The sequence below is a fragment of the Sus scrofa genome, chromosome 13, assembly GCF_054392235.1.
Source record: "Sus scrofa isolate SSC_HxYL_T2T_F1_AM1 chromosome 13, Sscrofa_HxYL_maternal_Yorkshire_Landrace_v2.0, whole genome shotgun sequence".
Lineage (NCBI taxonomy): Eukaryota > Metazoa > Chordata > Mammalia > Artiodactyla > Suidae > Sus > Sus scrofa.
This window is the reverse complement of record NC_139395.1, coordinates 154,614,672-154,639,668: the sequence shown is the minus strand read 5'-3', so window position 1 is coordinate 154,639,668 and position 24,997 is coordinate 154,614,672. Positions and strand designations below refer to the sequence as shown.

The following is a 24,997-nucleotide window of genomic DNA, read 5'->3' as shown; positions in this document are numbered from 1 at the left end:
CCTGGCACCTTCCTAAGTGGTTTTCATTATACATGATCTTATTTAAGCTTCACAACAACACCATAAATTAGACATCATAACTATCCCCATTTAATGGAGGAGGGAACAGCCTTAGTAAGTAGGGAGTGGCAGAGGTAGGATTCTATTCAACCAAAGGGAAAACTAATCCTTTAAATTTGATTTATTTTCATATCTCCCACTTACTTGCCATGGTTGCGGGCAAAGACTCTCCTTAAACCTCAGTTTCCAGTGTGTAAAATGGGAATGTTAATCCCCGTGAGGGCTGTGTGAGGGTTACATGAGATGTACTGCATGACAGAATGCCTACCACACAACAGAAAGCAACCATTATTACAGTGGAGAACTGATTTTCAGACAGTTTTCCCACTAGAGGCCTTTATCACCTTGGGCTGTCAAGTCCCCACCATCCTTCCTTACACTGAATGATAATACTGATAGCAGGACTGACTGAATGGAAAAAACCAGGGCCTAACTACCTCATTATCCTGTTTGAAGCCCACAGAGAAAGGCTAGTTACGCAAGCATTCCTCTTTGCAGGTGGCACATCTGTCAATAGGTGGCAATCTCTCTCTTTGTCTAGCGGAGCCCAGGAGCCGCAATGCAGAAGCAGCTTAGGCTCCAGTAGCTCCTCCAGGCTCTGTCCTCCCAGTGAGATGTAAAGGGGGGCAGGAGAATGGGCGGGTGCCCCGTGGGCACCAGGACACCAAGAACCAGGGATTTGCTGACTTGGGAAAAGACATCTAAGCTGAAGCCTTCAGAGCAATCCCCACCCCAACCCCCAATTTTGGCTGTTCACAGGCACACTATAATTCAGAAATCAGTAATGAAGAAAATTTTCTTCAGACAGGGGACCTCTCTGTGTCATTGAAAGCCCTTCTCCAAGCCCTAATTTCTCTGGGAACAGAGGTGTCACGGATATCTCCGAAGCTCCTGGAAGTTCCTTAGGGCAGTAGGTGGTCTTACCTGTCTCCTGGATGACTGATTCTGAGTGGGGAAGGACATCTTGAGAGGGGACAAACATAGCATGAGCATACCCATGGGACAGGGCATCAGCTGCCTGGTGTGAATGGAGGGAGCATGTTGAAGAAGAGGTGAGGTGGCGTGGCAGGTGGCGAGGGATCAGGTCTTGCCAGGTGATCTGAGGGGCTCTCCATGGATCTGGTGTGCAGCGAGGACCTTGGGAAGTTTGGGGTGGGCAGGTGACATGATGGAGGTGGTGATTCTGAATACTGTATCTGGTCCCTTCCAGCTTGCAAATACCGACTCCAAGTGCAGGGCAGCCTGGAGAGAGGCTGGAGACAGAAACCTGCCAGCAATCTTATGGGGGTGACCAGGGCCTAGGGCTAATATTAATCAGAGCACCTACAACTGAGTGAGGCTCTTCAAAGACCTCTCTGTCCTCACAAGGTCTGTGTAGGTTTCCATATCTTTATTTCCATGTAACAGATAGGGAGGAATTTAAGATTCAGAAAAGCTCTGTGATGTGCAGAGGCCACAGAACTAGCAAGAGCTGAATCAGGGTTGGAACACAGGTCAGCCTGACCCCAGTGCCTCGACAGTCCCTTATGGGGAACAGTCAAGGGAACGCTATGCATGGAGAGGGTACAATTACAAGGGCTGGTACAGGGAGGGGTCACAAACACAGTTCAGTTCTCACAACTGAAAGAGCACGATTTGCTTTACCACCATAACAATTTTAGGAATTAGTTTCTTCCAAGGCTGTATGAGAATTTCATCTACGTACAGATACTCACACTGGCATCTGAATATTCTTTAGGAGCATGAGGTCACGGGTCTATGAACTCTTTAAGTCTGAATGTACCTGTGAGAGTGTGAATGGAGAGAGGGAGTGTGTTCTCAATGTGCGGACACCTGATATATTGAGAAAAATTAATGAAATACTTGCTTCCGATGGAGAAACAGCCTTCTGTATCATCTCCCTGATACGCTTTTATCTTGTTTTCATTATGTATTGCAAGCCATGCTGTGGGGATTTGGTCTCATGTTAATTTTCAAAATGCAGCTTGCCCTTGGTGAAAGATGACTGGGCACATTGCTGACTTTCACTAGGGAAAAACTTTCTCTCTGAGCCACTGCATGGTGATAATGATACTTGTACAGCAATTTCGATTAGTCTCTAATTTTTACTATCAATTTTATTCTCAAAACCTTTTAGGATAGGCTGGCAAGGGTTACATCTAAGGCCCCTCCAGAAGTAACATCCTGTGATGAAGAAGAAATGGAGGCTCACACCTGTGCTGATTGAGCCCAGAGCTGGGTCCTGAGTCCCAAGGCCTCCAGGCCTCTTTACAGTACACTACTTTGCCTCTTTAAAACTCAAAACTAGAATAGGTGTTATCTTGGATCCAAGGTCTCAAAAAGCCAGGAATTATTGGTGCAACTGAAAAAGATCCTTCGCAAGCAAAGGGAAGAGCAAGTTATTTGCAAAACCACCAGGAGAGGTGATAGTGTGTCTGAATCTCTGGGCCGACCAGTCTGAACATAAAATATGCTATGAATGTTTTTAAAAAGTCTTCTTAAGTTAAACAATTTCTGGAAGAACAGTGTGCTTTGGCAAGGGAGGAAGCTTATAAGCAAAGCTATAAAACTGTCAGGTTAATATACCATCATTTCACTAATGTGAACTGGGTCGGCTCTGTCCCCTCCATCCTTTTCCTCCTTCCCAACTTTTTTTTTTTTTTTAAATAGCCCCATGTATGCCAAGGTGGAATTTTGGCTCCCCTTGCCACTATTCTGTGACAGAGCGGCTTTGTTGATGTGAGAAAGGTTCTCCTTGCTTTGCCAGAATTAGTCATGGAAACTTCACAGGAACACCAGGGCCCCTCAGATATGCAGAGCACCATAGGGTTGGGGACAAAGGAATTCACAGAACTGAGGAGAGCAGGAGACCTGGGTGGGACACAGGGTAGGAAGGCTGGCTACTCCCAGGCGGCTGTTCAGAAATGGAACCCAGTAGCACAAGGCCTGAGAAAACCGGGAAGAAAGCAAGGCTACTTCAGGTCCTGGAAATATCACTGGAGCATCATGTGACCTTGCTCAACTCCGATTCTTTTTCTCCAAAAAAAGTGTGTTGCTGTGTCCTACATATTCTAGGAAAGAGGAGGTAGCAGTGATTTCTAGCAGTTGCTCTGATTTCCTTGGCAGTAGGCACTGTGTTTGGAGGGATGGTATCCCTCCCTTGTGTGTGCTCACAACCAATCCCTCATGTCAAGGTTTAGATCCAGGTTTTGTGGGACCTGAAGCTTGAACAATTTGAGGGGCCCTTCTTAAGAAAAAGAATATACTCTCATGACTGCAAAAGTGGGCAAGGGGCTTTGGAAGGGGCCTTGAAAGTAAAAGGTCTGAAACTGAAGCTTAATTGGCTTCTCAGTCAATCTGACTCTCCATGTACTCTATATTTTCTTCATAAACAAGAAGGCTTTGGGGCATTTAGTCAGAGCCCTATTCAATATTTTATGTATATACAGCTTATCTCAAGTAGACTAAGTGCCTGCATATTTTGGCTTCCCACAGACCCACTACATTGTCCTGCCTGAGAAAAAGCTTAATAAATGTTTTTTACATTAAATGTCATTAGGGTTCATTCAGATTAGTGTCAGTGGCCAGTGAGAGTGTACTCAGGATGTCTGGGGGAAGGCACAGCTGAACTTTTTTTTTTGGTCTTTTTAGGGCTGCACCAGGCTAGGTGTCCAATCCAAACTGTAGCCGCTGGCCTGTACCACAGCCACAACAACTTGGGATTCAGGCCACATATGCAACCTACACCATAGCTCACGGCAACGCTGGATCCTTAACCCACTGAGCGAGGCCAGGGATCGAACCTGGATCCTAGGCAGGTTTGTTAACTGCTGAGCCATGACAAAAACTCCATTTATTTATTTATTTAGTGAACCTTGTGATATCAAAATAAGGGCTGCATTACCCCAAGAGGATTAGCCTTAAGATTAAAAAACAAACAAACAACAACCAAAAAACCCCAACTCTTATGGACCTGTCATTCAAGAATTATCTAATTTTTCATTGTATTAATTTCTACTTTCAGACTCTATCACAGAGTACAGGATACTACATTTTCTACTCATTATGTTATAATATATTGCGTGCTTGGAAATGACTACTTTTTCAAGTAGGGCAAGTATGTTTATCTTAACCATTGACTTTATTATTTCATAGACTCTGTCATATTCTCTACATGTTTGCCCTGTCAGACAAGGATCCACACTGCCATCTTCATATGGAAGCCCTTTCACCTTACCAATTGTTCACCTACCATCTCTGGGACCCTCCACCCCCATTTATTAGGTCTTTCTTTTTTTTTTTTTGTCTTTTTAGGGTCACATCCATGGCCTATGGAAGTTCCCAGGCTAGGGAGTGAATAGGAGCTGTAGCTGCCAGTCTACACCACAGCTACAGCAACGCAGGATCTGAGCTGCATTGGCAACTTACACCACAGGGATCTTTAACCCACTGAGCAAGGCCAGGGATTGAACCCACGTCCTCATGGATAATAGTCAGGTTCTTTACAGCTGAGCCATGACAGGAACTCCCTATTATGTCTTTTTTAAGGTTGCTCAAATATAGCATGGCAGACTGGATGCTTGGTTTCTATAGAACAGCAAATTCAGATTTCAGTAATGTGTCTTGTCCTGTCACAGAATAAGTAAGTAGCAGTTAGCAAGCACTTACAGAGTTAGACATGTTAGGCCCTTTCGCATAAGACTGAAAATAACCTCACAAGGGTCTATGAGGTCGGAGGGTTCATCCCTGCTGGCATTGAGGAGGCTGTGACTCTGGGTTGTACTGTGACTGAGGTAAAATCAACCAGGGGGCTCTGCCTCTAGCAGAGGAGGGCACTTCTGCTCTCATGCCTTCAGGTCACGGTCCACAGCAGTGAGTTGGGTGTGTTCCTGTGGAGTACCATGCTGCCTCCCCAACTCAGGCACATCCAATGACTCCACCCTGACTGACAGGGGCCATCAGGCTCCCCACTATCTGTAGTCCTCAGGGTAATCCATGGGAGTTCCCAAGACAGCTTGTCAGTCTTCCTAAAGAGGGTCTTTTGTAATTCCTCTGGTTTCACAATTTCACCCTGCAGTTTCATCAGAACCCTGAATAGAAACTTTTAAGTCAGAGCACTCTCCACCCTGAATTAGTCTGTTAGGTTTGAGCATGGTATTCACTGTCCATTTTCCAACCATCTGCCTGAGACTTGTCCACGATAAAGGACAAAGTAGAAGGTATAGGTAGTCCTCTAGTCTTCAGTGAAGGCCAAGGGAAGGAGTTTAAGCCCATCAGAAAGCATATTTGATAATGCCTGCAACAACAAACAAGAAGGATAACAGCCTGGGACCAGCACAGAACAAGGCCCATGGAGTTTACGCTAAGAGCTCCTCTGCCTCCAGGGGAGCTTCTAACCTAGACCTGGAGATGACACTAATAGAGACCAATGAAGTTCTGAAGTATGCGGGGCTGACGTTAGGAGATGAGCTTCATGGACAAGATGGGACTTGAGCTGAGCTCTGAAGAATGGTAGGATCTAGACGGAAAACCTATAAGTTTTTGAGCAGGGGTGGGGATGGGGACGGTGTAAGAACAGTTGGGTGGTGGTATATGGAAGAAACAGAAGAGGAGAAGGAAATAGAGGAGGACAAGGAAACCAGCTAGAGAGAGTCTGGGATGGTTAGAGTCTCATGGAAGGTGGTGACATGGATACAGAGAAAGGAAAGAATCAGAGAGAAATTTCTACAGAATAAGATCTGGCAACATACTAGACAGAGGCAAGGAAGGAGAAAGTCCTGGGACTGCCAAGATCTTTGGCTTTGAGGGCCTGGAAAGCTGCTGGTATGTCTGTCAGAGATGGAGCCCTGGGAAGGGGCTGAATGAAGGGGGTCGGCGATGATGAGTCAATTATGGACGTTAGTCTAAAGGGACAGTAAAACATCCCACTGACAGTTGACAGTAAAGGACTAGAGGTGCATATCTGGACTTCATCTGTGTAGATGATGAGAACAAATGAGCTCAGGAGGAAAGGGTAGGAATGGAGGGCTGAGGGCAACTGAGAGCAAAGGACAAGATGAGCACAGGGAAGAGCAGGAAGAAAGGCAGGTTGCACATGGGGTCCTTGTGCAAATCAGAAAAGCTATCTTCCCATCTGGGCAGATGCAACACTGGGCCAGGTTACAGTGTTGACAAGGAGAGTGATGGCTGGATTTCAGCACCCCCTCACCTCCTTGTGCAGTGAACATCCTGCACAACTGTATGAGGGCTCTGAAGGCAGACCAGCCAAGAAAGCAGAGTAGGCACATTCAGAAAACTGGGAGCAAAACCAGGAAGTCTAGAAAGCTCCAAGAAATGGATGATGAATGGCACTGCATGAGAAATGCTTTGGTAAACATCGGGAAGAAACTGCAAAAAAAAAAAAAAAAAGTGTTTTAAACCTCTGCTAAAACCCCAATCAGTAACCCGGGCCGGGGGAGGTGGGGGGGTGGCAACCAAGCAGAGGCAATGAGGTCCTATGTAAAGAGAACTAGTGCAGGAGCCTGGAGACAGGCCTTGGACATACTGGGCCGCTAACACACTGTGTGACTTAGGGCAAGGTGCTTGACCGCTCCGTGTTTCAGTCTCCCCATCTATAAAACAGCAGGGTTGTTGATGATGCCAAAGTCCCTTAAATTTTTGGAATTCTCTTAACTAGTAAGCACAGGAATTTACCATTTCAGATGTTCCTGAAGATCAAAATTTAATCCCCCAAGGAAATTAATCTAAAATGCCCAAACTAAGGATACGGGTTATGTATAGACCTTCTGCAGGGTGCTTTAGGGTTTTGCTGGATTTGGGGGCAGGGGAATCAAAGTTGGCCTTCACAGTGAAAGGAAAATAAGCAATGTTTTTTCATCTTCCCCCTCTACCCCCGGATCATGGCAGAGAGAATCAGGGAAGCAATAATGGGACCCCAATTGAGTAGCCTGATTTCACTCTTAGTTAACTGGTTGGGACCCTCTACTCCCCTAGAATGTCATTAATAATGTTTTTATTCTATTTATGTTTGCCTTGCAAGAAAAAAAGGGAAGAAAAGAAGGGAGAGAATGGCTAAAGGAAATTCACATGAGATTCACAATTCTTCATTCCTGCCAAGAACCTGTCACTGAAGTATGTCTGGGATTGCCAGGACTCACATTTACTCAGCATTCATGCTCTAATTATTTCCACATGTAGTTCAAGGAAAATGGTTGATTAAAAGTTAAAAAAAAAAAAAAACACAAAAAAACCCCCCATACACCTAAATCCCAATTCCCTCAACTAAAGAGGGGAGACAGCTCTAGGGCAGCTGTGGGAGAGTTCTGAGAGCCGGTTTTAGAAGTGTTCCCTGCAGTGCCGGCCACATCTGGACCAACATCCCCACACATTCCTGGCACTCCATCCCGAGCAGCCAACCCTCCACCTCCCCAGGCTTCCCCAGCCCCGAACCGAGTAGGATTCACATTCTTTGGACTTCTGAGTGGAATATAGGATTTATTCCCCTGCTTCAGTGGAAGTCAGAAGAGATATGGACACAGGCTAAGAATTACGAGTTCTCCTTTCCAGCCCTTTGGCCTGGGCTCTCTTGCATTTAGGTAGTCCCTGATATCACATACCTCCTAGGGAAGGAATCCTCTGTGACAGAGAACTTGGGGAATATTCTATGCCTCCATATCCTGAGCTGGGTAATGTTCCATGCCTCCATATCAGTGGCTCCTTTCTATCACCTCAGTTTGCATATGGCTCCCCCTAAAACTGAAAGGTAAGCCACACTCTCCAAGATGGTTCACATGACCTGGCCCTTATGCCCAACACTGTCATCTGTTTGGCCATGTTTAACCAGGTTTTTGGCATGTGGTTCAGTCTTCTTCCTCTCTTGGGTGACTATTGTTTACTTGGCCTTCTCGCCTCCAGGAACCCTCACTTCTCAGGTCCTCTGGCTACAGGCACTTCAGGAGGTGTCTGTGAGTAGAGTAGGTGGCCACCACAGAATAAAATAAAAGATATGGGGCTCCTGAGGTTCTACATTTTGAAATGAGAACTCATTACCCTTTGAAAACATCAACACCATGAGGTATTGTTAGCTGCTTCTTTAACCTTCAGATGAACAAAGAATGTCCCACAAGACCAACAACAAAAAAATAATTTCTCCATCTGGGAAGTCTGATATATTGCCTGGACTGTCCCAATTCTTCCTGTCCTTCAAGGCTTAAGTTACACCACGCCATCCTCAGTGACTTTTTCCTTTTGATTGGTATGAATGCCTCTTTCCTTCTCTGAACTATCATTCCCTGCTATGTGAACTTTTGATCACTTTTTAAAATTTTTAATTGTGCAGGTTTTGTCTTCCAAGTTGAACTATAAGTTCCTAAAGGACAAGGATTATGTTTTAGAATTCCATCATAGGTCCTGGCATAGTACTTTATGACAGTTAGGCAACCTTTGTTGAATGCATGAAAGGGGGACTAAACCTCACTACCCTCAGGACTTGGAGCAGGGGCAGAAAGACAGCCCCTGTGTCAGCTCCTCTCCTGGGGCTTCCCTCTTCCAGAACCAGGGTTTTTTGGGAAATACCCTAAAGTCCCCACTCTTTTCTATCAGGCCATGATTTTCACTAATTAGAGACTGTCTTAAACCCACAGAAATACACTGGGGTGGGTATGTGTGTGTGTGCGCGCGCATGTTGTGTGTGTGCTGATGAAGTGGACAAGAGAAAAATGGGGGACTGAAATGACTTTCAGTCATGTCCTTTGTCCACAATTAATATATAACCTAGCTGACATGCTGAGGGAGTGAGAATCCGGTGGAGGGAAGGTGGAAGATAGGGTAGTACGGGAAGGTGAGGATTCACTTCCCACTCTCCAGATGCAGAGGAAGGCAAAATTGGATGAGACTTCAGAGTGTAGGGTATAGGCCACTGAAGAGCAGCATGACACCTTGGTGGCCTATAAAAGGGAGAAGTGGAGATGAAGAGAAGCACATGAGAAAAGGCCAAGCAAAACTGTGAAAGTGGGCTTATTATCAAGGCAGGTTTGTGTTACCTCTTCTTAGGAACCCTGCTGTGATACTGCTCTATGAAGTAGAAGGGAAACAAGATGGTCAGTTTCCCTACATGAGAGAAAGATGCTTACTACCTTGTTCTACCCCTCCTCCACTCCCAGAATATTCCAGAGGTCTCCAGACACTCCCCTTTGGCTCATCCACTAGGCTGACCTTGCAGTGGGCTGGAATACACTGAAATATGAGTTGCCAGGGAAGGGCAAAGACTTAGCAGTGCAGAAGTGGTTTATTTCCCCTGGTGTCTAGGCACCTTAAAAGGAACTCTGATCTTGTGATCTCATCAAGAGCTGAGACCATTTGCCAGAATGAAGGGGGCAAGAGGGTTGGGGGACAGCAAGGAAGTCAGGGTTGACTGGAATGAAATGGAACAGAGACCCAGAAACTCAGCAAACAGGGCAGTGTGAGTTTCCTCTTTAAAGACATGGACAAAGCCCTGGATCTTTTGGGACAGTGTAGCTGAAAAGCATCTGTCAAATTTCCAGCATCCTGGTAATTATTCTCCAGCCCAAGGAATGCAGAAGGGGTTAAAACCCAGCAAGAACTCTGGGCTAAATGAAGTCTCCATATGTGTGGCTCGGTATGGTTCTAGGAGAAGCAGACAGATGTAATTAGAAGTTCTCAGACACTGTGTTGCCATGGCAACTGCCAGTGAGTCGGGGGAAGTAGGGGGAAAATGTGGAGTCCAAGGAATACAGTCTTCCAAGGAGGAAATGCCAGAGGCAGGTGGTGGTCATCACCCTCGGGCTCCAAAAGCAGGGTTTCTTTCTCCAGCCTACCTACTCCCAGATTCTTGAGGACCCTCCCTACTCAGTTCCTCTTCATCTTCACTTCCCACCACCCAGATGCACACCCGGAGCCACTCCACATGCAAATGAAGGGCTTCATTCAGATGGCAACCAAAGGAAGTTGGTTCTTGGAAGAGTTTGTACAAATGGTATTGTTCTCTGGGCAGTCTCTGGTCCCAGAAGCTTTTCTGAATTTGAGTCTGAGGATGAGTGAGGGAAGCTGCACCCTTAATGTATCTATCACTCTGGAGGCCAGCTCCTCTACGAGGCGGATACTGAATGCAAGCAGGGGTATGTGAACTTGAATGGGGGAACACCTACTCAGAGTAGGGCAATGGTATATTTTCTTAACCAAACTGGGACAATTTTGAGAGTAAAAGGGGAACTTTCAAAGAGATATACTTGGATAACAGGCATACAATGGTAATAACATGGTCACCTTAATTATTAGGCTGCCTAGGTACAAAATGCTTATTTTCATTTTATAATGTGGGCATTCTTACCTGATATCTGTGAGCCCCCAGAAACCCAGCTATAGATTTTGGGACTCAATTTTTCTAGGGCATAACTTAAGAAAGATAGAAACACAAAGAAAGTACTATATGGGGCGTGAACTGCCTCTTGTTGCTTTAATCTCTCATGATTGAAATGCCACATAAGAATATTCAAGGGGTTCTGCTGCAGATGAGACCACTTGTTACTTCAAAGTCTTGGTCATTACAAATCCTTCTCTACCTCTCTAAAGAGACAATCATTCATTTCATGCATCGTTGCCAAAGGGAGAGGGTTCTCAATGAATTTACAGCAATAATGTGGTCAATGGAGTGGGTTCATTCCACAGCAGTGAGACCTAATAAATCTCCCACTGGAGAGGGGAGGTTTCCAGAGGTGCATTCTTACACATTCCTTAACAACTGAACCAAAAATAGTGGCTCAGGGATCCTGTGGTCACAAAACTCAGGGTGAGGTCAGACTCTCTCCCAGGGAGCCTGCAGAAATGACTGTGTTTTAGGTACAATATAGCCAGCCTAGAAATTATGAGCATGTGGTTCAGCCACGACCTCAGTTAACAAAATTGTAGGATGTTTAAAGGGTAAGGCCCACCCAGGGTGCATCCGTTAGCATTTTCTCAGGGACTCTTAGAATCACAGCCATCTGGTCAGAGTTTCTGGCAGTTACTTGGCAACCACAGTTGGGAGCCACTGGGGCCAACACGCCTTATTTACCTGGACCTATACCCCAACAGGTCCTGGAAAATGGGTTGCAAATCTCTGAGCTTAATGTGGAGCTTCCCCAAGATTTTTGGTGGTAATGACAACCTTAATCATCAGTTAATGCTGTTGCTCTTTGCTGGGCAGGACTGTCAGGAAGTTTCAGCACCCACTGCATATCCCCTGGGTTTTAAGAGTCCAGTTTAAAGGAATGTTAATCTTTCTGGAACAAATTAAGAATTACATAAAAATCAACCCTTTTGAAAAAAGCTACACTGCAAACACAAGTTAGTGTGATTTCCTTATCACTGTCCAAAGCGGAATTGGATAAAACCCATTTTGGAGAAAGTAAGCAAATACGGGACAATCTTGCAACAAAACTCCAAACATCATGCTAGATGCTGGAGACTCAAGGAACAATAAAGCATGGTTCATATCCGAGGCTGCCGACAGTTTAGATGAGAAGATGGGGCATAAATACATGGAACTGAAAATAATAGAACAACATAACTTAGTAAGAGCTAACTCAAGACGATGTGTGGCTAAATCCAACATATGGCAGAGGGACAGTTGTCTAGAGCAGTGCTGTCCAACACAAATATAACAGTCTCATAGACAATTTAAAATTTTCTAGTAGCCACATTTTAAAAAGTAAAAAAAACAAAACAAAACAAAACAAAAAACACCACAGATAAAATGACTTGATTTGTTTTATTTAAGCTAATGTTGCCAAAAGATTACTATTACAGCTTGTAATCACTGAGACATTTTACACCCTTTTTTGTACACTGTCTTTGAAATTCGACATATATTTCACACTTACAGCACATTTTTTTAAAATATTTTTATTTCTATATATTTTTTTGCCACACCTACAGCATGTGGAAGTTCCTGGGTCAGGGATGGAATCTGAGCTACATCTGTGACCTACACAGCACAGCTGCAGCAACGTGAGATCCTTTAACCCACTGCACCAGGCCTGGGATTGAATCCATGCCTCAGCAGCAACCTGAGCCAGTGCAGTCAGATTCTTAACACCCTGCACCACAGCAGAAACTCCATACACTTAAAGCACATCTTAGTGGGACTGGCCACATTTCAAGTGCTCAAAAGTCACTTGTGCCTAATGGCTTTTCTTACTGAATATTAAGTTCTGAGTTTGGACACTTTATTGACAGCTGAATTAGGGAGGAGAATTTAGATAGATTAAGATTTTAACTTGGAATGTTTTAGATGTGGTATGTATAACTGAAGCTGACAGATACTATCTGATTACATGGGGAAGGCAGTGTTCTGGCCTGCATATCGGACCAGGAAACTGAAAGAATACCTAGTCCTTGGAAAAGAGACAGGCATCATGGTCACTTAAGCCTAATTCTGGCTCAGCTTTCAATGTCTGTGGACAAATCACTTCACCTTTATGGTCTCCTCTATAAGGAAGATAAAATGTTTGCCACCTCCTATCTTTAGGACTTCATATGGCTTATCTCATGAAACAATGCTAAGTGGCTAATTAAACTACATAGTTTGAGCCTTCTCTTAACTACTTAAATATAATTTGGGGGGAGGGCAGAAAAGTCCATGGACAACCTTCGCAATGAGGTGGACATTTTTTAAAACTCTTTTTTTCCTTTTTTGGCTCCACTGATACACTTACTCTGTTGCTGCCAGCTTTCAATATCACACACATACACACACACACACACACACACACACACACACACACACACTTCTAGTGCCTTGAGATTAAAGTCAATGAAAACATGCACATTTTATTCTTCTTGAGACATTCCTGCCTTGCATTCTTTCCTTGGAGCAGTTGGGAAGTCACAGCTGGGGGGAAGGAGCTGTAAAGCCTACTTGTGGGGGCCAATCAGGCCTTAGCAGACAGGAGGCCCACCAGTGAGAATCTGCCAGGTATCCTGCTCCATCGTGGCAAAACTCTCTGTTTATGCAGAGATGAAAATCCTGAGACCCATAAATGTACCAACAATGCACAAAGACCTCCTTTTCTGTTCTTTTTGTTTTCACCAAGGACTGCATTAGAAACTCTACCCCAAAACCCACTAGCTTAGTTGCTACACACAGATTATCATTTGTGGTAAAAGCATTCCCAAATATTATGTGGCAGTATAGTTCTCAAAGCTCTGTTCCCCTTCATTTTTAACTGACTAAACACTAGAGGAATGTCACACAGTGAACTGACTCCACTGAAATGTGGAGCAATCTGTTCCAGAAGTCAGGAACTTGGTCTGCGGGTCAACTGCAGAAAAGCTTAGAGAGTAAGAATGCAGATAAGTGGGGTAGTCTGTTCCCTGGGACTCCACCCACTACTGATCACTGTGCCTCTAGTGGAACTTTCTCCAGGATAGAGCTTCTCTAAGGGCTAATGTGTAAATCCAGAGACACTGTTTTACCCATATTGGTGATATTACAGGTGCTGTTCAAATGAAACAGGAGAGGAATTCCCTGGTGGCCTAGTGGTGAAGGATTTGGCATTGTCATTGCTGTGGTTCCCTGGCATAGGAACTTCCACGTGCTTTAGGCATGGCCAAAAAATGAAAACAGGAGAAAGAACAAAAGCAGAAAGGATCCCCAAAAAGTAAAGATCTCAGCACATGGTGAGGTCAGAAGATAAAGTGACCAGAGGCTTTGGGGCAAAGAATCACCAATAACAGGAATTATTGCATTATTTTATATTTCTTGGGACATTTGCTTACTCTGGGAATGATGCCCAGTTAAATCAGAATTGCTGATCATGGAAATATAGAAAAAAAAATTTGCTATTCAGCTAGTGTATGCAAAAATTCCAACTTCACCTCGAGCTGAGAGAATCAGAATCCAGACGGCAGACTAAGCAAGCCCAGCATTATCATGTCCAAAGTTAAGCAAAGTGTTGGTGGGCTTGTGCTATCGACCACCTTGCCAGGTGTACATTAGAGCTGCAGAATCTGCCACAGAGATGACTGAGGTAGGCAAGATACTATGCATCTTTCTCATATTGCATATGAGATACTTGGGTGCATTGATCAATCCATCTGGCCAGTGGATTAATTAAAAAATTATTTATTGAGCACCTACTATATGCTAAGTTGAGTGCTAGGGAGTCATTGGTGAATAAGAAAGAAAAGGACTCTCATGGAGGAGTACATATTCTAGTGGGAAGACAGTAAACAGACAGAAATAACAAGATAATTTCAGATTGTGATGAATGTTTAGAAAAATATAGACTACATTTGACAGGAACCTGAAGAGAGGGCACCACTTAGATAGAGTGGTTAGGAAACGCTCTTTTGAGTTGAGGCCTTAGGAATGAATGGAGCAGTTCAGAGAGAATAAAAGTGTAATGGTTCTGAAGCAGGATGGAATTTGTCCTATTCTTGGAACAGGAAAAAGGCCAGTATGGCTGTGACACAGCACCTATCTGGGAGAGCAGTGAGTGTGAAGCTGGGAAGAGCAGGCAAGTATTGGAGCATGTAGGACCCTGTAGGCACTGGTAAGAAGTTTGTATTTTATTCTTAATAAGATGAGGGCTACTGGAGGGTTTTAGGTAGAAGAGGGGCATGATTATATATGTGTTTTAGCAAGATTACTCAGGCTGCTGTGCAAAGAAGTAAATGGAGAAAGCCCAGGGCAAAGGGGTAGAGGAGCTAGGGGGCTACTGCAGTAGTCCAAGCACAAAATGATGGTGGCTTGGACTAGGATAGTGGTGGTGGAGACAGAACAGTCAATGGAGAGGTGATATACTCTGACTGTAGAGCCGACAGAATTTGCTGATGGACTGACTAGGTATGGATAGGAAAAGTGAAGTCAAAAAGAAGATTCCTGCATACTTTAAGCTGATAACAAAAAATCCCAGCCAGTTCTAGGTAGGTACAGATATGGCCATGCAACGGTCAGTCCGGAGTCAAGCTCAAAAGAATATTCTGTCAGACTGGGCCTGGGGTCCAGATGAATCCCATGCACGTTTTTCAAGAAACTGATTTAGTTCAGGAAGTGAGTTCAGCAAGCTCCCTAAGACCTCGTGTCAGATGTAAACAGACTCTGCCTATGGAAATCTGTATAGAATTAACCCATGTTTCCAAACTGTTCCACTAGTCTTTAAGTATTTATGGTATTTTTTGAAATGATTTTCTGTGGGGAAATGTCTGGAAAACATAGCTTCTTACATTTTTCTCTTAGAGAAAAAAAAATAATGCACATGTATATTTTAAGGCTCTAAAATCTGACAATAAAAAAAACATTTAATCTAACATATATATTAATAATATTCAGTACACAGTTTGAGAAACATGGGTCTAGGCTCTGTATGTCTCTCCCTGTAGTTCTACTCTCCCCTGGAATTCAAGCAAAAATAAGAAAAATAGTAGCTACTGCTTACTGAGCACTTACCTTATATAGAATACTTGATATAATTATCTCTCTTGCTATATACACTACATACAAGTGCCTTTTTAATTTATAGCTTGTGCATTATCATTTGCTGTCACTGAGTTTTGCTTATAGACCATGCATTCACTAAACTAAAACAATTGCGTATCTTTTCCGATCATATGATTTAACAGTGTTCACTCACAGTATTTCCTCATGAAGCATTTAGGGGTTTTTTTTGGCCACACCCAGGGCATGCAGAAGTTCCTGGGCCAGGGACTGAATCTGCTCCACAGCAGTGACAATGCTGGATCCTTAACCCACTGAGCAACAAGGGAGCTCCCTCCCTATTCATTTAAGATAAAAACGAGACACTCTTTATCACCCCTTCTTCACTTCCTTACCCCATTACAGCTAACAGTGAGAGTTTCCACCCCCACCACTTCCCTCCTCTTCCTGTAGTTTCCTCCATCACTATCTCCCTTCTTCCTATTACTCTACCTATTTCTAAACTAGAAACTGCTTGAGAACAGTTCCCATGCTTTGAACACCCACCCTTGGGCTTAGAATCCTTTGTCTCCCTCATTCTCAAAGAGAACTTCACAACTTTCTGAATATAGCCTGGGAGATACACACACACACTCACACACACACACACACACACACACACACACACACACACACACACTCACTCCACCAATCTGGGCAGAGAAAAGACTTTCCTGGAGTTAAACAACAGGTCACTAGGGAATGAGGAGGTCTTTGCACTCCAGGCCACTGTAGTGTGAGTAATTACGGTCACTAAATGACAATGCCATTTACACTGGGCAAAATAATGACAGCATTACCTAGAAAAATAACCCAATCACAAACTGAAATATAGCCCTGGAGAGGAACCCAGCTTGCTCTGTAAACCAGACAGCAATTCGATGAAGCAACTTAAGCAGGAAATGAAGAGCCTTCTGTTTGATCAAATGTGTAAAGGGAATTTAGAGGGAAAATGCAATTACCTAAGCTGTCAAATGACCAACACAGCAGAGTTAGGAATCCTTAAGCGTTGGTTGTTCCTATGGGATTTTATATCACCTTCATGGTTTCTTTATTTTTATGTAAAAAGAAAAAGAGAGTGCCTAGATAGGGCATTAACAAACACACACAAAAAAACCCAATTTTTAATATAACTTCTTATCATCCAGGTTATATTATACACGTTCTTTCATGTAAAATAAAGAAAAACACAAAGACCCTTTTCAGTTGTAGTTCTCAGAGACAATGCTGTTAACTTTGTCCTTTAAACAATATGGCCCACAAGCAGTTTAGGAAATTTTATTAAAAAATAAGTCTGCAGTGAGTACTGAATTTATTATACCCAACATTTAGCAAAGACTTGAATGTCTGGCCTCTGCTCAAAACACTTCCCAACCCCAGTCCTCCTTCTAGTCCCATCCCCCAGGAAAGGAAATTGAGAAACCCCAACTGAACTCACACCTGAAGTGGATATCCTTGTGTGGGGGTTTTCTTTGATCATTAGCCAGCCCTTGGTGCCATGCAGAAAATTACTCTTTTGTTGAACACGATACAGACACCAATTAATGCATAAAGTGAAAGGCTTTACCCTTAAAATAAATAGCTAAACCAGGAAATCTGCTTCTCTGCATGTGGCTGTTGGCAAGGCCAAGGCCACACAGGCTAAGAAAGGAAAGAAAATAGAAAATGCCACGGCCAGAAGACTAGAGGCAGGATGGGAAGAATAAAGCACAAATGAACAGATTTCTGAAAGATCCTTAGGACTCAGGAGAAGTCAGGCGAAGTTCCTGCTTCTGATGCAGACCTCAGCCTGCTGGAATTAATTGTAGCATTGTAATTACAGCATATGGTGAAGACCCAAGGATGGGAATGCCTTTGGAAAAGGGAAGCTGAGCGTTCTGTGCATTTGTGAATTCTGCCTCCATTCCAAAGCAGATTCTGTGAGCTGGGCTGGGCCACCCAGAAGCCGCACCTGGGTCTTCCTGATAGGGACCCTGACAAAGAAGGGAACTCAGGGATGTCTGAGTCCCGGCTCAGTGTGGGTATCTGGCTCTCCTTCAAACACTTTTACCTCCTCTAATAGAAATTCCACACCTGTCAGTTTCACACGAAGGGCTAGATGAGCCAGGTGAACTGGTGAGTCACCAGGAATTTCTCTGAACTGTCTTTAAGTTCTCCATCCATTTTATTTTTCTCCGTTGCAAACGTTATGCCATAAATTTGGGTCCTTCTCCATAACTGCAACTATGCCTAATTAGCCCAACACTGACAGAAACTAGTAGGACATGCTAGCTATGGGATTTGAGAGGAAAAACATACTTCCTATTCATGGAGTGAGGTAGAAAATGAACGAATGAATGAGTGAAATACGTCAACTAAGTTAATGTTCATTAACAAGCAAACTTCACAACCACAGAAATAGGCACTGATCTATATCCCTAGGCATAGAAATAAATCGGGACAGTATAACAGAAGTTAAATACCAAACTAGATTAAATTCAACTATCCAATTAAGGGAAATTTCATAACATATATGCTTCTCTTCATTAGTTTCCACAGGAATTTGTTTTTGTGAGGGAATATCTTTGAGCTAAAGGTAGATGGTCATATTCTCCAAGTAGTGAAACCTAAGTCAATTAAGTAGTAAAATTTATGTGCGTGTCTGTGTATAGTCTATCCTGGAACACAGCCAGTTTGACTTCAATTCTGACACTATACAAGTGGCCTTATTAGGAAGGTGGCAGACAGCATTGGGCTGGCCTCCCATTCAGAACCTGGAGTCACCACAATCTGGCACACTGTTATTGTCTAGAGGGATTCTAGAACCAGAGTGCAGCTAAGGTACTGAGCATTTTTTCTCCCCCTGGCCGCACCTGTAGCATTCCAGGGATGGAATCTAAGCTGCAGGTCCAACCAAAACCATAGCTGTAGCAACACCGGCTCCTTAATCCACTGAGCTGGGCTGGAGCTCAAACCCGCACCTCAGCAGTGACCCAAGCCGCTTCAGAGACAATGCTGGGTCCTTAACCCACTGTGACACAGCAGGAACTCCAAGGTACTGAGCATTTTTAAGCAGGACTAAAACACGTCCATTGGCCTCTGCTTCCTTCCTGCGCTCACCATTTCAAGTCACTTGATTTCACCACTGAGTTTTCAAAGGCCAAAGAGCAGTGCCCTCAGCTGTAACAAGAGCCCTGCACTGATTTAGAGAGGGCTTAGGGACCAGGGCAGGAACTTCATCAGTTCCTTTTGAGGAAACCCAGGATCCTGGTCATGGGCCAGGCAACATGTTGAGAAGGCAAGAAAGGTTCCGGAAAACAAAATTAGGGTCCAGGCAACATTTTCAGACAACTATTTTTGAAAGCCACTTGAATACTAAATCATTATTTTGAAAAGAAAATGTGAGCATTTACAAAAGTCAGAGGAAAGTCTTGTGTTTGGGTGTTTTTAGAAGGTCGATAAAAGCTCAAGTTGCATACTTGGGAATTTTTGGGATGCTTTCTTTCTTTTTTCTTTTTTAAAAAGATTCTTTGCTCAACCCCAAGAGGACCCAGCATCCTTCCTTCCTTGCCCAGTGTTGTGCAGGAGCTGCTTTCTAAAGTGGAAAATCAAGTGATTCCTTTCTGCAGAATAAATATCTGTTGGAATTCCTGGGAATGAAGGCTGTTCAGGTGCCACTTACATTTTACTCAATCTATGTAGGAGGAAGTAAGGGACAAGGAATGTCCCTTGCTTTTACTCATTCCCTTTTCCCATTCCTGGGTCAGCTTCTCTTTCAAACTGTTCCTCCTTGGGCCATCAGTTAAGATAAGAGCCAATCAAATATTCTAACTCCATTAAATACACTACTTTGACAATCCAACCCCAAATAAATGCCTGTTTCCTTTCCTATGGATAGGACCTCAGAGCTGAGTTTGAGAGCTCACCTACTCTAGCCCCCATGTTTTGCAGATGAGGGATCCAGTGACTTGTCCAAGCTCACTCCACCATGAATGGCATGAAGCTTGCTACCTGGGTGCTACCATCTGTCCTTGGTTCACTGCAGCCCATCTCTGGCAACAAGAGGAGGCTTGCTGGAAGCCGGCTCACCTCAGGGAGCTCTATAAACTCAGCCACAGCTTCAGCCACCACTGCAGGTATAGTCTCAACTCTGAACCTCTCAAGACAGCTGGACCTGACAGCCTCATAAATTCATTCACCTGCTTCTTATATGTGCGGCTCAGGCCAGTCCCCAGAGACAGTGGAAGTCTAGCTAAGAAAAAGAGGGCAGGGGGCAGGGATGAGTGAAGAGAGACAACCCAAGTCAGAGCTGCAGAACTGTGCAGATTGTGCTGAAAAGGCTCACTGCCAAGCAGACACTGTCTAGACTTTAACTGGCCTCTCCAGAGGGGGGTGTGGGGAGGAGGGGGAACAAGGCCGGAAAGCCTGCCTGCTTTTTGTTCAGCTAATGCAAACACATGACACAACCTCTGACAGGCTCCAGGCTGGGAGTTCACTCCAAGATAGTTCTTCCTCGGGGCTGGAATTCAGCTGTGGGCTGAGGGAAGCTGTGCTAATCCAGCAATCAGGGAGAAGCTAGGAATGTTTTTCTCAATCCCTGGGGAATCATAGTTCCCAAACTAGATTGAGTTGGGCCAAGAGCCAAAAGTAGCACATTTGTGGGTGCACAAGAACAGATTTTAAAAATTTCCATTTGTATCATTTTAGGTAATCCATGAGGAAAATCCACAAAAATACAGAACTGGCTTTGGATGGAGGCCTGCTATGAAAACTTTCTAAGACTCTGAATGATATCAATTTACAAAATGTACAGAGGAGAAATGGCAACCATGGTCCAATAAGCATCATGTATCTGCAAGAAAATGGGTTTGGGGAGCTCTGCATATCAGTTAGGAAAAAGGCGGTCCTCCTTATGGGTGGGCAGACAAGCCCCAGAGCAGAGCACAGAGACTGGCAAGCAGAGTACAGGATGGAGAGAGCCCAATTTGCCCCCTTGGCCAGCCATGCTTGTGCAGTAGACAGTCTGAGCAACCAAACCCAGACACTTAGCTGGAGTCTTAGAGCTGTCCTGCAATGCGGTCTTATTCAATATGGAACAGTTGTAAATACATCTGAAGGATAAAGAAACTGCTTAAAGCATCTCCTGAGTCACTGACCATTACGCATCAAGTGCTCTAATGGAACAACTATACTTCAATGTGGGTCAAAGAAGCACCTGGACATGAGCCAAGCTGAGGCCATGCCCATGTCTACGTGGCCAGAATCACCATGACCAGGCCTGGAGTACTGATCCAGGCACTTACAGCTGTTAGAGCACGAAGTTAAAGGGCAGCTGTTTTTGAGACCATGTTAACTTGAGAAAAGCTCCTTGCTTGTTTTCAAAGTCACTTTCAGGAATAAGACTCGGTAAACTGGCACAACATGGGAAATCAACTATCTTTAATAGAACATTTAAAAAATTTAAAAAAGGAAATAAGATTTAGTGAACCTTTGAAGTCCTGGGTTTGTATCCTGGCTTTACTATTTACTAGGTGGCTGATTTGGGGTAACTGAATCCTCTAAGCCATGGCTTCTCTGCCGATAAATGAAGATTATAGTAATTGCATCAGTGGGTTGTGATAATTAGATAAGATAAGGCTCTTTCCCTCTCCTCCCCACTGTTGTCTGGCTAATACCACTCATAGTTGGGGCTCAGCTTGGGGACACTCCCTCTTGGAGGCCTTCCTGAAACCCCAAGTGCCAGGTTAGGCTGTCAGCCCTGTCCTAGCCCTTACTGTGCTGGATAATTCTGAGCCCCTCCGTGTCCAGTCTGCCTCCCCACCCCACCCCCAAACTGCAAGCTCCTTGGGGACAGGGTCTGTGTCTGAGTCACTAGCACTAACTCAGTGCCTGACAGAGAACAGGTTTGTGATACATTTTTACTTTCTGTCCTTGAGTAGGAGGAAATGTTACTTAGTCCCAGAGGGGTGAAGCAAAATAATGCATCAAGACTTTGTGCAGCTTTCTCTCTGCATGAAATGTGAACCTGGTGCTCTGTGCATGTTTTGGCAGTTCCCAAAGGCAGCCCAAACACTCCGGATGACCTCTGTGTAATGGTGGACAGAGATGAGAAGGAAGAGGCAAGACAAGAAAGTAGAGGGGGAAAGATGAAGACAGCAACACGGGGAGCAATAAAGAGATCAGGCTCTGGGGCCTGGGAATCTGCGGCCACGTGAGACTGCAGTGAGGGCTGGCTGCCAGACGCAGCAGTGCCCAGCAGAGGACTCAAGTTTGTGTGCAAAACACCCTAAGCGTTGCCTTGGTTCCCAAACGGACAAATCAGCCTGCTCCAGGAGTACTTCTCACTCTGTCTTTGAGAGAAGGTATTTAATTTTCAAACAGTGAAAGCAAAGGGTTCTTTTCCTTTGCCTGACCATATTTTCTACCCCAAATTTAGAATTCATGGCCCAGGAACAGGCTATGCTACAGGGACTATAGCACGAATATATGAAAAAGACTATCCCACAAAAAATCTAAGGTATCTGTAAGAAGGGAGGACACAGGAGAAAAACTGTCTGGGAAAATTCCAGAAGAGTTTCACTACCTCCCTTTTTTGCCGTTTCTTATTCTTCTTCCCTTTCTAGTATTCTGCCCTGTTTATTCAGTCTTCAGGGAGAATCTATGCTGGTTGACACAGCCCATTGCCTGCCCACAGGAGGCACTTAAGGAGTCCTTAGCTTTTTCCCTGAGGAATGACAGAGCTGTGGCTTCACAGAGGAAATGCTGAAAGGCAAGATTGGCTCAGTAGGGCAAGGGTTCCGATATGAATTTTGGGTGTCAAAGCAGCCACTGAAGTAAATAATCCAGCTGTCTTTTAAAAGATGATCTTTAACTTCTGGAAAGAGTACAAGAGGCAAGAGGAGTCCTGCCAGCCATAAGCATGTGAGTGTGAGTGTGTGTGCACACATGCGCGCATACACACACACACACCATGACTTTTGAAGCTTTTCCAATAAACAGGGACACCACAAAAGTGATAATAATAGCTCACATTTACTGCGATCTGTGTGCCAAACTCTTCTAATTGCTTTACATGGAATAGCTCATCTGCTTCTCACAGCTAACCTATGGGGTACATATTCCATATTAAGCCCATTTTACAGACCCAGAGACGTTAAGTAACTTCTCTAAGACCATAGGGCTAATAAGGGCTACATTAGGATTTAAACTCAGGTAATGTAGCTTCAAGGCTTGGGCATTGCACCATTACACTCTACTTCCTCCCAAGGATAAATCAGTAAAAAGAATAACGACCTGAGTCAGTGCACAAGTTGTACAAATACAGACAATGTCCAGTGCGTGTTAATGTGTAAATTGAAAACTCCCTCATTGACATCATTAAAGGGTCAAAAACATTGTCAGTGTCCAGTGGGGACTGGTAAGAGACACTTCATTTTCTCAGGTGTTTGGTGTTGACTGCAGAGTATGAGTAGAAGAAACCTTTACCATTATCTAAACCTGGACATCCCTTACTTGGATTGACAAGTAAGAGAGAGAGTCATTATTCCCATTTTACAAATGAGGAAAGTGAGCTCAGGGAGGTTAAGGAACTTGCTCATGGTTTCACAACTTGACAAAGCCAGAATTCAAACCTGGTCCACTACCCTAAAGCCCTTGCTCTCAACTGAAGCTGCAAGTCAGAGACAGTAAGTGGCCACACCTGTGCGGCATATGAAGTTCCTGGGCCAGGGACTGAATCCAAGCAGCAGCTGTGACCAATGCCACAGCTTTAACAGCACCATATCCTTAATCCACTGCACGAGCTGGGGATGGAACCCACGCCTCAGCAGCAACCTGAGCCACTGCACAGACAATGCAGTATCCTTAACCCACTGCACCACAGTGGAAAATCCTAGCTAAGTGGTTTTAAAAAGATAATATTGGCAAGAAAAGGGAAAAGCAGGACTTCTAAGTCAAGGACTCTGATTATTTTATAACGTTCTTCTTATTAATATGGAGGTTCTATGAAGAAGGTAAGACACGCAGATATAGCAAGGGAAGAGAAGGAAGAAAGGAACTCTTTCTGGAGTGGAGGTTGAGTGACATAAACATGGAAAATGGAAGAAAAGCTCCAGCACTCCAGGAATAGACACGATTTCAGATGGAGTTCCACACAGAAAGCTGCCACCTATTGGACAGACTGGTCAAAGTGGCCAAGGTAAACAAGCTTGAAAATGGCCCCAGCAGCTCAATTAGAGCCTGTCAAATTCTGAAAGGGCATGCATCCCACAGCTGCATGTTAGGATTTCTGCACCAGCTGTAAGACGTGAGGAAGGGGATGATGATTTCTGTGAATGCTATGGATTTGGTCCCCTAATGGCCAGGTCCATTGGTGCTGCACAGTAGCTATGATAGTAGCTGCTCATCCAGAATAAGGACCATTACGGTACTGCTTTTATTTATTTATTTTTATTATTATTATTATTATTTGTCTTTTTGCCTTTTCTAGGGCTGTTCCCGCAGCATATGGAGGTTCCCAGGCTAGGGGTCTAATCAGAGCTGTAGCCACCGGCCTATGCCAGAGCCACAGCAACTTGGGATCCAAGCCATGTCTTCGACCTACACCACAGCTCACGGCAACGCCGGATCATCAGCCCACTGAGCAAGGCCAGGGATCGAACCCACAACCTCATCGTTCCTAGTCGGATTCGTTAACCACTGAGCCATGATGGGAACTCCACGGTACTTTTAGTTTCACACTATTCTTTTTTGGGGGGTCTTTTTGTCTTTTCTAAGGCCACACCCATGGCATATGGAGGTTCTCAGGCTAGGGGTCCAATCAGAGCTGTAACCGCCAGCCTATGGCACAGGCACAGCAACGCAGGATCCAAGCCGTGTCTGCAACCTACACCACAGCTCACGGCCATGCTGAGATCCTTAACCCACTGAGTGAGTCCAGGGATCGAACCTGCAACCTCATGGTTCCTAGTCGGATTCATTAACCACTGAGCCACAACGGGAACTCGTTTCACACTATTCTTAATAGCAGCATATGTGCAGAGTGACTGGCATAAAACGCCTGGCACTGTTGTAGATCAATACATTGCATTCATTTACTATCACTGAAGGAGAGAATTATAGATTGTGGGGGAAAAGACAAATTTCTTTTTTCTTTTTCTTTGGCCACCGAGCGTCATATGGAGTTCCAGGGCCAGGGATCAGATCCAAGCTGCAGTTGAGACCTACTCTGCAGCTGTGTCAGTGCTGGATCCTTTAACCCACTGTGCTAGGCTAGGGACTGAACCTGTGTCCTGGCAGTGCAGAGAAGCCGTGATCCTGTTTCACCACACTGGGAACTCTAGAAAAGATAAATTTCACCTCAGATGCAGGATTACAGGATTTTAAATCTTGAACATAATAAAAAGTAATAAAAAGAGAAAGAGAGACATTTTCCTCACCTCAAGCCAATTCAAGCCAATATCCCATGTCATGCATATGTATCAA

General features: G+C 44.3%; 1 protein-coding gene and 1 long non-coding RNA gene across 3 annotated transcripts in view; one reads left to right on the top strand and one right to left on the bottom strand.

Moving 5' to 3' along the window:
* The window catches only part of FSTL1 (follistatin like 1), a 54,495-nt gene that overhangs the window by 21,586 nt on the left and 7,912 nt on the right, over window positions 1–24,997 (bottom strand). The window lies entirely within an intron of this gene.
* LOC110256418 (uncharacterized) lies at window positions 14,543–22,908 on the top strand. The gene is made up of 3 exons (XR_002337887.2): window positions 14,543–14,612; window positions 19,466–19,650; window positions 20,222–22,908. It is a non-coding gene; the product is annotated as an uncharacterized LOC110256418 (long non-coding RNA).